At 45.2% G+C, this 13,765-nt stretch overlaps 1 protein-coding gene across 14 annotated transcripts in view; it reads left to right on the forward strand.

Annotated features, from left to right (window-relative positions):
• LOC135388830 (gonadotropin-releasing hormone II receptor-like) overlaps window positions 1-13,765 on the forward strand; it is a 774,956-nt gene that overhangs the window by 559,750 nt on the left and 201,441 nt on the right. The window contains exons 8-9 of one of the 14 annotated variants that reach the window (XR_010421519.1): window positions 12,452-12,517; window positions 12,619-12,658. The exons of 12 other annotated variants lie outside the window; for them this stretch is intronic. The gene's annotated coding sequence lies outside the window, so the exon portion shown is untranslated. Of the gene's footprint in view, window positions 1-12,451; window positions 12,518-12,618; window positions 12,659-13,765 lie in introns of those variants that run through there. One more of the 14 variants, XM_064618664.1, reaches the window with a different exon arrangement.

The following is a 13,765-nucleotide window of genomic DNA, read 5'->3' on the forward strand; positions in this document are numbered from 1 at the left end:
AGCTGCGGTCAATTTTGTCACGTTTGGTACGTCATGTAGAGTAGGTTACAAAAAAATGAACATCGTCGGACGCGAGCTTCCTTCCTAAAAAGGACCCCAAAGTTTGCAAAAAGAGCGTCGCGAACGCGTCTTCACCCACAATTTCCGAAGCGCTAAAGACCGGACCGCGGTGTGATTTGGCCGATCATAGAACTATTCGAGACCAATTTGGACGCAAATTTTGGCGTGAATCCGACAAACGCCGCGGGAGTGACGGCGCTCCGAATGTGTCGTATATGTGCTGATGGAAGCCAAAAATTTTCACATTTGTCGGCTACCGTTAGGATTTCTCAGAAACTTTAGGCGTGCTCGTGAAGGGGGAGGAATGTGGAATCCTTCACAACAAATAGCGTCTTGATAGGACCATTTTATGCCTCTATATTAGACGCACTACCACATCAAGCGACACCACCGTCAGTCGAAAGAGACTCACTACTGCCATGAACCACTAGGGTCCCCAAGAGTCTTGAGCAGGCTATCCGTGTACTCCAGATAAATACCTGAAGAATCGATATTTTGAGTACGGGAACAGGTTAGAAAGCAGGACAAATCCTTGTTAGGGTATAACTAATTGTATTCTCAGCAAAAAGCGACATCATCCAACCTGACCTAACCTAGTCATGTGTGTCAACTCACGTGTCGTTCGGAGCGTGTATCCTATTTCTGCATCGTTTCCGTCCGTCCGTTACTATTTAGTCCCTAACACAGGAACGTAGCAGTGAGTTTATTTATCTGCACATTCCTCCAGGGCAGTTACACACATTTGGTTCGCGCAATCCATTTTTATAAGGTAAGTGCGTGACGCAATTAAGTGGCCCATTTCAAAAACTAGTTTGGCATAATTGTACCCATAACTATGTGGCAGAATCAACGTTTCGAATTATGTGTCATGTGTGATTCCTGTCCCCCATACTATCCTAATGTGCATCATACGGCCCCATATGTGTACTATTGCTGTCACATACGACGTCGTATGGAACCCATATTGCTGCCACATCACTTCATACGGGTGAAAGATATGTGATATACGGCCCCATATCACTTCATACGAGGCCCACATAAGTATCATATTGACTCCATATGACTCCGTACGGTACCCATAAGAATGCCATATTGCCTACATATGACTTCATACGCGGTCCATATGTATTAATATAGGATCCATACGAATCTGTACGGGAACCATACAAACTGATATAGGAACCATATGAGTCTCATACGGGATTTTTCAATAGGGGAAGAATAGAAAAAAAAGGAAATTACTTCTATGTGGCAAGCTGCCACGACAACCCAGTTAGTGTAAAAAAGAGGCACTTGCCGTAAAGGTTTCGTCATTCCCGCCGTATGTAGTACGAGCAACAACGTCGTCAACACTCGATAGCGCCATCCAACTTCCTGCTCAGTGCGTTGTTTCTAACTTAGCGCTAATTCCGCGCAGTTAGTACCCTTGTCAGCTACCAGTTGAGCATCAGGATGCGCCGAACTATCAAAGGCCGAAAAATCGTAATGCTGAACTGTCAGAAGGCCCAAAATGGAAAGGCCAGAGAGACAGAAGACCTAGGGTGAACATCTCCGTGAATGACCACTGAATGGGATTGTTCTTTTCATAAGATTATGAAAACGTTTTGTGAATCTTGTATTAGAATTAGAATAATTGGAATACGTAGCATTTGGTGCTACTTGCAAGAGAGAGAGAGAGAGAGAAGAACAAAACAATCATCTACAGCATGTTTACTACAAAAAGAAAGTGCCTGGTGGCTGAATGCGAGTGAATTACTTGTATCACCCACCGAATGGAATGTAGCGGAGATTTTGTTTCTCTACATTTGGTGACCCGAATGTGATTTGAGCAAGCAACCATCTGAATCGCTTGCTGTACAGAATAAACTTAAGCCCAGTTAATGACCATCGTTAATTTTCCCCTGCATAGGATCTCTGCCACAATATCTGTAGGATTTTTTTTTTTTGTTCGCCTGCAACTTTCTGTGCCGTTCTATTTCGAGGACTGTATAATGACCAAGCTTATCCCCTGACTCACAGGAGCCCGTATATGATTTCTTCCAGAATTGCCATTACTTGTCCCTGGTCATTCACCTGGTTACTGACCCTACTTATCGAAAGGCCGGAGAATTAAGTTGCGTCTCGAGTCAGAGCTGATGATAGGGAACTTATTTTAGGAATGGCCTGGGTTGAAGCCGTTGTTGAAAATGGGATGAGAATGGGAAATGTCATCGGATAGCTCATAATTTTTCATTTTAACCTATAGCCATTGTGTACAATAAACACAATAACACACAGTGGTACATATGTCTATATTCCTGGTTTTCCCCCTAAGTGATCTAAAGTACATTATTAATGCTAAGTTCGGTCAAATAATTTAGTTGCTCTATTATTTCACAACAAGTCTATATCTAGGGAGTGATTTTTTCGGGTGAAATGCCTGTCTCAGATTCGGGGGATAAAACTCTGGCGCTATTTTTAGGTCTGTAATTCGAGGAGAACTCGGGCGATAATTGTGCCTTCGGGTGTTATCGGTTGTTTTGTTTCTCCTCTTGTCTATTAAGTCCTTTCCTAATATATATATTTTTTTTTTTTTTTGCGGGATCGTGATCTTCCAGCGGTAATCCCCGAAGGCATAGACAGTGTTGACACCCATGGGTGTATTGCTGGGAACGTAAGTGACCCATTCTTACATGTGTTACACGTGACGACCTTTGTTCGTCTTCAGTGGAAACGTCACTTGAGGATTTCATAGTGACTGGAATTCGGGGAGAAATTGGTCGGAGGTCAGTTCAAGGGGGGGGGGGGATAACCGGGCGCAATCGGGTTTAACCCGAAAAAGTCACTCCCTATCTCTATCATTTATTTATTTATTTATTTATTTATTATTCCAAAACCCAAGGGACCACAAAGGGTCATTACATGGGTAGACGATAAAGAAAAAACTAACAACAGCCTTTGCACACTATTAGTTTAAAAGGAGAACAAACAAGAATTATAACAATAATAACAATAGTAATTCAATGCAATAACGATGGTACACTGGACACAGTAGACCTAGGGAAGGAGGTCTATGTGACAACAGAGTTATTAATGAAACAAATGGGAAAGTAAATGCCTGTGGAAGGTTAGGGGATCTGCGATGTCAACAATGTTCTGTGGGAGTGAGTTCCACTCGGTTTCGGCGAGCGGTATGAAAGAGTGTCTGAGGGACTCGGTGCGAGAGATAGTACGTGATACTTTCAGACTGTGATCGGTGCGATGAGAAATATACCGGGCCCGAATGATGTATAGCTGACTCAGGGATGTAGTGTAGAAGAATTTGTGGAATAAGCAGATCCGAAGGTACTTCCTCCTTAATGTCAAAGAGGGAAGACCTAGATTAAGTTTCATTAAGGACACACTTGATTGAATGGAATAGTCCGATAGGATGAAGCGGACGCACCGGTTCTGGACTGACTCAACAAGTGTTTGCAAATATGACTGATGGGGATCCCATATCGAGGATGCATACTCCAACTGAGGTCGAACCAGAGTGTTATATGCAATTATTTTAACATTTGAGGGCGCTTGTCTTATGTTGCGTCGAAGGAAAGCAAGTGAGCAATTGGCCCTCTTACAGATGGCTAAGATATAGTCCTTCCATGAAAGGTTAGATGAAAAGGTAAGGCCCAGGTACTTGCATGATGTGGAAGGGAAAAGAGAATGATTGGATATAGAGTAGGTAACAGTTACAGGTTGTGCGGAACGGGTGAAACGAACAAATACGCACTTCGGCAAGCTGAGTTCCATTTGCCAGACTTTGCACCATTCACCAATTAAGTTAAGATCGCGTTGTAATATGACCTGGTCTGATATACTCGATATTGCTCGGTACACCACACAGTCGTCTGCGAAAAGCCGAATTTTTGAAGTGATGTTGGTGGGGAGGTCGTTAATGTATATGAGGAATAATAACGGACCGAGAACGGTGCCCTGAGGGACACCCGACGTGACAGAACAGAAGGATGATAAGGTACCGTTAACTATCGTGGCTTGTTTACGGCGGGATAGGAACTGTTCGATCCAGGTTAAGAGAGATGGGGGAAGGTTTAAACGAGATAATTTATAAAGAAGACCCGTGTGAGATACCTTGTCGAACGCCTTTTTGAGGTCGAGGAAGAGAGCGTCTGTCTCCACCCTATTATCCAGGCCAGTTTGTAGGTCATGAACGAAGCTGGCAAGTTGGGTTTCACAAGAGTATTTCTTACGGAATCCGTGTTGGTGTTGATAAAAGAGAGAATGGGCTTCCAAGAAGGAAGAAAGATTTGAATAGATTATGTGTTCAAGAATTTTGGAAGGAACACTTGTCAGAGAAATGGGTCTGTAATTCAATGGTTCACTACGGTCCCCTCCTTTAAAAATTGGCACAACTCTCCCCAAGCGCCAGTCTAGAGGGACAATGCTGGACAAGAGCGATTGCGAAAAAATGACTGCCAGAAACTCGCTAGATATCCTTTTTGTACTTTTCAGTACTTTGGCGTTTATACCGTCAAATCCACAAGCCGAAGATATTTTGAGACCGTCAATTATCTTAGCGATCCCGTTTGCTGAGATTGAGATTTCGTTCATTGGCGGTAGGATGATTTCTTGGACAGGACGATTTTCACGGATAAACAATAACAATTGACTCCAGATAAACACAGTTGCGAAGCTTTCATTAAATATTTCACTGATGGTATTCTCGGGAAGGCTGTTGCCTTCATCGTCACTTAACTGAATTGTTTGAGTGGTAGCCGGATTTAACACGTTCCAAAACTTCCGTGGATTTTGTGTCATCATTCTGGGTAAGGTGTCCGCGTAAAAGTCCTTTTTCGCTTTCTTAATCGCGAAGGAGCATAGCTTTGCACATGCGCGGTAAGCGGCCAGGCGATCAGGGTTCGGGTCGTGACGAATTCTGCGGAAAAGACGCTTCTTCTTGTTAATTAACCGCCTAGTTGATAGGTTGAACCACGGTGCTGATGGATTGTGTGATATAGTGATCGATGGTACATGAGCAGTCACCAGGCCATTCAATAGCTCCTTGAAGACTGACCAGCTCTCCTCCGCTGTTCGGTGCATAGATCGTTCAGTGAATTCCGTTAAACACGAGGCCAATGTAGCGTTAATGACGTCAAAGTTTGCTTTGTTGTACAACTTAATTACTTTACATTTTTTCTTAGGTGGAGGGTGTTCAAACTGCATATCTGCACAAACAGTAAGATGGTCACTAAGAGGACACGGTGATGTAAATACGGAATCGAAAAGTTCTGGGTCAGTCGTCAGAATGAGATCCAGAGTATTGTTAGTTGTTGTGGTTATTCTCGTTGGAGATTGCACAACCTGGCTTAAACAAAAAGTGGAGCATAAGTCAAGAAAGTCACGCTCTTCGCGACAAGAAGAGCTCATGGATGACCAGTCGATACCCGGGTAGTTAAAGTCGCCAACCAGCACAATCTTGTCGTTGGGGTATCGCTGGGTGACCATGTCTAGAGCACTGTGCAAGAAGGAACTAAAATTTACGAAGTTTGGTGGCCGATAGCAGACACCAATTAATAAACGTGAAAAGCAGCCCTGAACGCACACCCACAACAGTTCAAAATAAAGTGAAATGTTCACGATATGAGAGTGCAAACAGTCTCTAACTGCGAGAAGGACACCCCCTCCTCGCCGGGAAATGCGATCGTTTCTGTAGAATACAAAGCCGGGAACATTCGGAAGGAGTTCATTATCCGTTACATCCGGGGTTAACCACGTTTCGCACAAAGCAATGATATTGCATTGAGATGACATGATTTCATCACACAAGCTATCTCGCTTTGGGATAAGGCTCCTGACGTTAGAAACTAGAAATGATAATTTTGTGCGTTCCCTGGAGCTTGTCGGGTAGAGATATCTTTGCACTTCCTTGACTTGGGATAATGTCGGGTCGTACTTGTAGCATTTTTCATTGACAATCAATTTATCATACAGTAGTTTGAAGGGGGCGTTTTAGGACCTAGAGAAGGCAAGTAGATATTTCCTCGACGAGCGAACAGCTGCAGAGAAATCTTCAGAAACAGACGTGTTTGTTTCTCTGAAGCCGGAGCAATGTTTGAGGATTTCTTGCTTCGTTTTGTAGGAGGAGAACTTCACGATAATGGGACGCTTTTTTGATGGGTTAAATTGCCCAATGCGATGCGCACGCTCAATGTTGTTCGGCTCCAGCTGTATTGACAGGTGGGTGGAGCAGGCATCTATAACCAGTTGTTCAGAATCACGCCAGGATTCACCCGCGTTATCGTCGAATCCGTAGAATATCAGGTTATCCCGACGAGACCTGTCCTCGAGATCGTTTACGCGAGATACGAGTGTTTCAAGTCTTGAATTTATACTAGAAGTTGTTCTTTGGAGGCTGTGAACCTCGTTAACAATTGGCTTCAGGGAAGTTAATTCTGATTCTATAGTGGTGACCTTTTCGGTCAGTGTTTTAATGGCGGTGTCAGTTACTTTCTGTGAACTTTGAAGGTTTTTCAGTTCATTGAGCAGCATAGTCTGTCCTTCTTGAAGATTGCGAAGTGCCAGTAATATCTCGTTCTCACTGTCGACCCTCTTAGGAGGGCCAGGATTCGACTCAACGTCACCGGAACACATTAGCATTTGTTCTATCAAGTTAACACACTCGACAAAAGATAGACCAGTGATACACCTTATGTAAGCCACGCACTGTATAAGCGAAAGAAGGCAATGTGGGCACTGCAGCTCCAGAAAGCATCTGTCACTTGTTTTACGGGAGGATTCTAAAAGTGGCCTTCTCACCTGCGTGAACAGTAGGGAAGCATTAATCATACTTACTTTCTAGAGCTAAGTTTTTATCGTAACAGTTTTCGTATCTTGGGTTCCTTACGGCCGAATTCATGAACGAGCCTCGACTCGAAACTTGACTCGAGCTGCTCCTCGAGGCCGGTTTTGCGCTTCATAAATCGACCTTGACTCGAAACGCTCCTCGAGTGGAGGAATTCCCTCGCCCATTCCTCGAAAATCTCGAGCTAGCATCGGTGCTACTTCGAGAACGCTCCTCAACTCGAGTTTGGTTGGTGCCATGACGGAAGACATGTCGTTCGCTGCGTTCATCGGGTGTTTTGTGCCACGATGGCCTTTAACTGGGCGCTGACAACAGTACCACTGAGCGACAACGTTCAATAAGGGGCCATCAAACTCCTTTTGACCATTTTGATGACCACGAGTTCCTCATATGGTATACGGTACCGCTTCATGAAGACAATCGTACGAAGCCTTTTGGATACATTGCCGCTGGAGGAAAGTTTGTGCAATCGTGCGCTGCCGCTACCTCCTGTGCTACAGCTGCCCGTCGACATGTGATTTTATGGCGTTAGGACTTTTCGAACTGCCACAAGAGACATTGTGAATGTGAATGCGCGCGTGTGTGTGAATGTGTCAGTGTGTCGCGTTGTGGAAAAAATCCCACACCTTCTCGCAACCACACTTTTCAAGACAAGGTCTAATAAATTGTCCTTCTGTCGCACTATTTAGCACAAAGAAGGTATGTTTGAAGGATGTTGTCACGCAAAAAGTGGTGCAAAAAAAGAAACAGTGCATTGACTGAACATCTGATCTGCCTCCCCAATGCTTCTGTTTCTGCGTAATCTTTATACTGTATCAAGCTGGCCCAAACCCTGCTCCAGCTATCACCGAAACGGCTCTACAAATCTTTCATACATGTTTTTCTTTTTCTTTTTTGCAGTCAAAGACAAAGCGGCAAAGCGTGCATCTTTCGTCTCAAACGCTCGCGAGAGTTCTGTGGCTTCCCCCCCCCCCTTTTTTTAAGGGTATTTGGGAGATGTCCCAATAGTGTCACCCCAGGCCATAGTCATGTTTCTTTTTTTTTCTTTTTTTGTAGTTGTTGTTCCAATAGTGCTAATTCCGTTTGTTGGGTGGGATAGCAGGCTCCACCGTTTAGGCAGAGCGCGAATTAGGGCCATAAAAGTTCGTACGACATGCTCGCGGTGACTCCCCAAGAATGGTCTCCCAGATTCTTTGCTCGGGACGTTGTTGTAAAATCTTTTTTGTTTGTTTGATTGTTTATAGCTACCCTCGAGGCGTTGGTTATGTTGTGCAGGAGCCGCAAGGCGGTAGAAGCAAACAGGGACGCAGACTCGGAGTCGAGGGGATCAGGCTCGTTTAATGAGACAGGCCAAGAACGAAAGTGAGCCGAGAATAGAAAAACGAGATGGTATGTCTCGAGATCCGCGAGCACAAAACTAAAACGGCAAGTGCTGCCCCCTGGCAACGACACATTGCAACAAAATATGACCAACACTCCCCCTCAATGAGTCGTCGCTACCTTCAGCCCACACGCAAGAGTTCATGTAGGCCAAGACGTTCACAATGATGATGAGTTTTCTTGCCTGTTAGAGCCTTTGTCATGATCTCTTTAGTTGTGAGCGTGGCTTCGTCTTGCTCGAGTTTGAGAATGAGTGGTTCGTAAGCTTCTGGCAAACCCATTAGCATCACTAAGGCAACTTCTTTGTCCGTAAATGCGTAGCCTCCATTGGAGAGTTTTCTGTGCAAACCCATTAGCCTGCTCAAATACTCCTTCATCGGTTCTTCGCGCTTCTTCCTCACGTTGACGAAGTCCCGTAGAAGTTGCAGGATATGTAGTAGACCATACTTCGTATGGATCTCCCGCAGAATATCCCATGCGGCTTTGGCGGAGGTACAGGCCCCGATATCGTCCAAGTAACTGTCCTCAACCACGAGGAAGAGGAATGTGAGGGCCTTGTTGTTGGTCCTCCTTTCGTCAGTAGTCATCTCAGCGTCTATGTAGCCGGGGTCCACTGCCTCCCAACAGCTCTTCTGCACCAGCGCTGCTTTTGCTCTAATCGCCCAAGCGTGGTAGTTTTCCGAAGTCAGTTTCGGTATCCTGAGAACGCTATCGTCTGAGAGCGCCATGTCTCTCCGCCGCTCTCCTGGTCCCAACTTCTCACTTGCTTCTCCGCAAAGATGCGCTTGGTCAGTGACAGTCGTCGTCGAGTCACAGTCCTAGGTGTCCTGGGCCCATAACCTGTTGTGCAGGAGCCGCAAGGCGGTAGAAGCAAACAGGGACGCAGACTCGGAGTCGAGGGGATCAGGCTCGTTTAATGAGACAGGCCAAGAACGAAAGTGAGCCGAGAATAGAAAAACGAGATGGTATGTCTCGAGATCCGCGAGCACAAAACTAAAACGGCAAGTGCTGCCCCCTGGCAACGACACATTGCAACAAAATATGACCAACAGGTTAAACGTAGAAATCCGCTAACAAACAGTCATTCACGCCACATATTGTAACATAATAGAAGAATGACAAGCAGTTACACCATCTTTCATATTATTTGATACGAGGTGACTATGCCATTAAGCTAGCTGCTGCTGTTGTGGTTGTAGTTGCCAGACCAGAAAACTGGGAAACCTATCAGTCTGTTTCCCTGTTCGAAACACCTGCTCCCTTCTTCAAACACTTGCAGTCCTTTGTGTTTGTATTTGTAATGCACGTTGCTTGAAATAAAGTAAAGAATTACATTTATATTTCATGCCATAAGTGCGTTTTAAGCCCGATAATTAACATTTTTGAGGGGTCCCGAAAAACGGCTGGGGACGACAGTACAGCTTCATTCGAGGACGGTTTCTCGAGGACCGCCTTTGCGGAGGAATCCCCGAAGCGAGTTCATGAAACGCATGGGCTCTTTGAGTGGAGGAGCGGTGCTTTCCTCCACTCGTTGGAGTCGAGGAGGAGCGTCGAGTCGAGGCTCGTTCATGAATTCGGCGGTTGTTTTTCGGTCTTTCGATAGTTCGGTTTTCTGAATGTTTGACCTTCTGATTGTTCGGCGTTTTGATCTTCCGGCCTTTTGAATTTCGGCCTTCTGATAATTCTGCCTTATGAGTTTTGGCCTTATGATTGTCACCACTGCTAATACAAGGGAATATGGGAACATTTGTCCTCCCCGAGCCGCGTTTCGCAACCAGTCATAATTTTATTTAGGTATGTTCTGTCCCTATGATCTTATTATACGTTGCCAAATCTTGCTATCTCGGTTTCCAAGTGATTTTTTTCTCCTTATATATTTTGTTCTCCTGTTATCAAAAAAGATGTAATCATGTGTTTGTCGTAACAGCAGCTATCTATTATGTCTTAACTCTTGTTAATTTTTGTTGTGTACTTTTGCGTATGTCTTGTAAGTTTTGACTTTTGTGCCTTTGGTTCCGTTTCTGTTCTTTTTTACTTTATTTTTATTTTTCAATAAAAATTTCATAATCATCTAGACTGCAGTGGGGCAGTTTGCCGTCGTAGCGCAAGTAAAACAGTATAACAGTCGCATGCTTATCGCAACTAGCGTCATGATCGTAGTGGCTGTACTTTTCTTATCATATGTATATCTTAATTATGAGAGGGACACGTTGCGTACCGTTGATACGCTTTTTTTAATTCCGTGTTAACGCCGCGAAGCAACTGTGGCTATGAGCGGCGTACGGACGGGGACAGATGGAGGGAGGACAGCAGAAAGGAGTGGGGGACAGTGGGTCTAGTATGCGTCCTTTGCGGGCTTCAAGGTGAACTGTGCAGACATTCGTCTGGAAAGTCTGCCGGAAAACCCAGGGAAAACCTCAGACAGCACAGCTGGTGCGGGGATTCGAACCGGCGTCACCTCTTATTCTCGGAGTGGAAAGCGGCCACCCTAACCACTATGTCACGGGAGCTGGTGATATGCACGCACGCAGAGAAAGTAGTAACCTTAATTGACGAGGTGAGGTACGTATTATGATTGTGTACAGATTAGAACCGAGCTGGCTCCATTTATTGATTGGTAAAAGAAAAAAATTGAGATGTTAGTCCCAAACTATACTCGGGACTGACTACTCCATCAGGAGGTGTCACTTAGGGCTCGTTATATAGAACGAAGGACATTGCTAGGTCCGCGTTGAATTCAGATACCCCGAAAGATTTAAACATAACAAAACTTCGAACCGACGACTAATTAATTTAAATTGATTAAGTACCTAAATTCTTCCTTTCGTCAGCTCCGTCCTCCGGAACAGAATACGCCAGGACGAGACTAGTCTTAGAGAAACAGCTGTCGTTAATTTAGCGTGATTCAGAGACAAAGACTATTCTCTTACTGCTGCTTTGCGACTGTCTGTTTGAATGCTATTACGAACAACGTTAATTATACGCTTCTCGAAAGTGTCTAAAAAGGTACTTAGTGTATTCAAACGCAGTATCCGTATTGCGCATTTGAAAGTATCGATTACAAAATACCTTGCAATTGTATTGACACGAATAACCCGTTCGTTCATGCTCATTCCCGATGAAAATATTTACGTGCAGTATATAAGGCCACGTGCGGCTCATTTTGTAAAACGACACTGTACAACACATACGTTACACTGACAAGTTACATTAATGACATCGCATTGCGAAAGAGGGCGTCGCAAAGTTAGGCACGAGCCCAAGTATAATCTTCACCACTGCTATTTCTCAGCTTTCGCCGTCTTAAATGAACTTGAGCTTCATAAATGCTCGTAATTTTCCTAACTAATGAGCAATATCCATTTTCGTCGCGGCGACTGCTTCCTGTCTTAACCCTCGCTGCAGATTGAGGTGCACTATTTGCATCGCGCTCCGCGAGCAATCCCCTATGATTAAGAGCGTTTATACTGTGTGCGCGCAGTAATCAATTTGCTGGATGACAACAACTATACGACGTGACTTCCGGTTCCGAAAAGAGGAACACAATACTGTTTATCTTTCCTCGGATGAAAGCTTTGGCGGCATCAGCAACCCTTATCTCAACTGCTTCATGAACGTAAAGGGGAAATGAAAGCTAATGAGCGAAAAACTACTACGGGACAGAAGTGCATTTTCTATTTTTATTTGGTAGGCAGGAATGGGAGTTGTGTTGCCCGAAGCCATACAATCACTTCTAGTTCGAAGGGACACAAACCCGTTGGCTTCTACGATGAACTTTTGATGACTTCCGCGGTAACGTATTACGGATAGTTCGCGTGAGCGATTCGCGGAAATTGAAGGATTGGAACAACACGACGCGCGTTATATAATGAATGCCGGGGCTGAGTCGGAATGCGGAGTCGCTTTGATATAGTGTTATTCTGTTCGTTCAGTTATGAAAAATGGAGTGTAATAACGCTCTTCGAAGCGGTCGGACGCTCCAGGTATGGGGAAAAGCAAATACAAACTGTTTCATAACGTTGTCGCAAAGCGGAGATATGACTTTGGTATCTTTCACAAGTTTCTGTTGTGTAGTTCAATGTCACTAGAGACCCTACTGAACTATTACCATTTCGAAGGCGCTTATGGTCCACCATATACCTACAAAATTCCGTTGTTCTGCCTTTGCAGAGGGCTAATATGGGCGTATATAAACACTTCGACGTTTCTGGGGTTCCTAGGCTGCGTGGAAAATACGTAAGTACAACGACGACAGTAGCTCTATGCATGACAATAGTATACGTTTGCACCTTCTCTCACTAGTAATGAGACGTAATACGGCTCGTTTTCCTTTAAAGAGTACAGGCTGGGTGCTCCTGACATGGTTCGGTGGGAATGATGCTCCGACAAGATGCTCCCTTGGCGTACATGAACTATATGATGCATATTTACAGCGATGAAGATCCACGCACATTTTCGCCGCCTCATAGCCACAGTTGCTTCGCGGCGCTAACACGAAAGTAAAAAAAAATGTACGGCGGGGAACACTTGTATGAGAGGAACACATAATGGTGTGTCCGGCTACATCCGACACCAGACGGGAACTCTAGAAAGCAGTGCAGCAGACGGGAACATCAGAGCACCAGATTGAGGAGATCGTTCATCCGCGCGGCAGAGCCATTTATGGAGAGAGTTTGGCCATTCTTTGATCTTTTGCCGCCTCATGGGTGGAGCCTATTTTGACGTCAGAGTCGTCGTTGCGCCGCCCAAGAAGCCTGAATCCGAGCGGAATCCGCTTATCAGCCATCTAGTCCGCGCCATATTGATGCTGTTCACCAGCTGGTCGACAGCGGTCGCGCTGAATGTAATCTACACGAATAACTAGCTTATGACCCACTGACGCCAGTGATAAGTGGACCTTCGTTGCCGAACTGAAAGAGTTCAAGGACGAAAGGCTTTCGAAGCAAGGAGTACGCATGTGTCTTCTCTGCTTGGATTGTAAGCAACGATCAGCATCAATATGGCGTTGGCGACCGGTTGACGACTGGATAACAATATAGAGCACGACGAAGGAGGTCGTTCAGCCGTGACGTCGCATGACGCTCTTTAAGTTAGGCTCCTCCTAATGGCCAAACTCTCTCTATAAACGGCTCTGCCGCGCGGCAACCTCCAGCGCTGCAAATTCGTACAGAAAGCCCTGCTGAACTTTCTAAAGGCAGTGCACCCTCACGGTCGGTTGTAGTGCAGGAAACTGTAGAACCAGACGTGTGAGCCTTCCCCTTCCCCCACTCCCTTTCATCTTTCCCCCAAGCAAAGTGCCGCCAATCTAGGCAGTCAGACCGCCGGAATCCCCACGTCAACCCCCCCCCCCCAACCAGATTGTACGTTAGTAGCTCTGCCGTTCCCGTGGAGCTTAAGTTACAGTAAGGACCAACCCCTTTTTGGGTCCAACGATGGAGTGTACTATCTGCAGTCGTGTCTGAAGAAGGGAATAATCAGTCATCC

Source organism: Ornithodoros turicata, chromosome 3 (genome assembly GCF_037126465.1).
Source record: "Ornithodoros turicata isolate Travis chromosome 3, ASM3712646v1, whole genome shotgun sequence".
Taxonomy (NCBI): Eukaryota; Metazoa; Arthropoda; class Arachnida; order Ixodida; family Argasidae; genus Ornithodoros; species Ornithodoros turicata.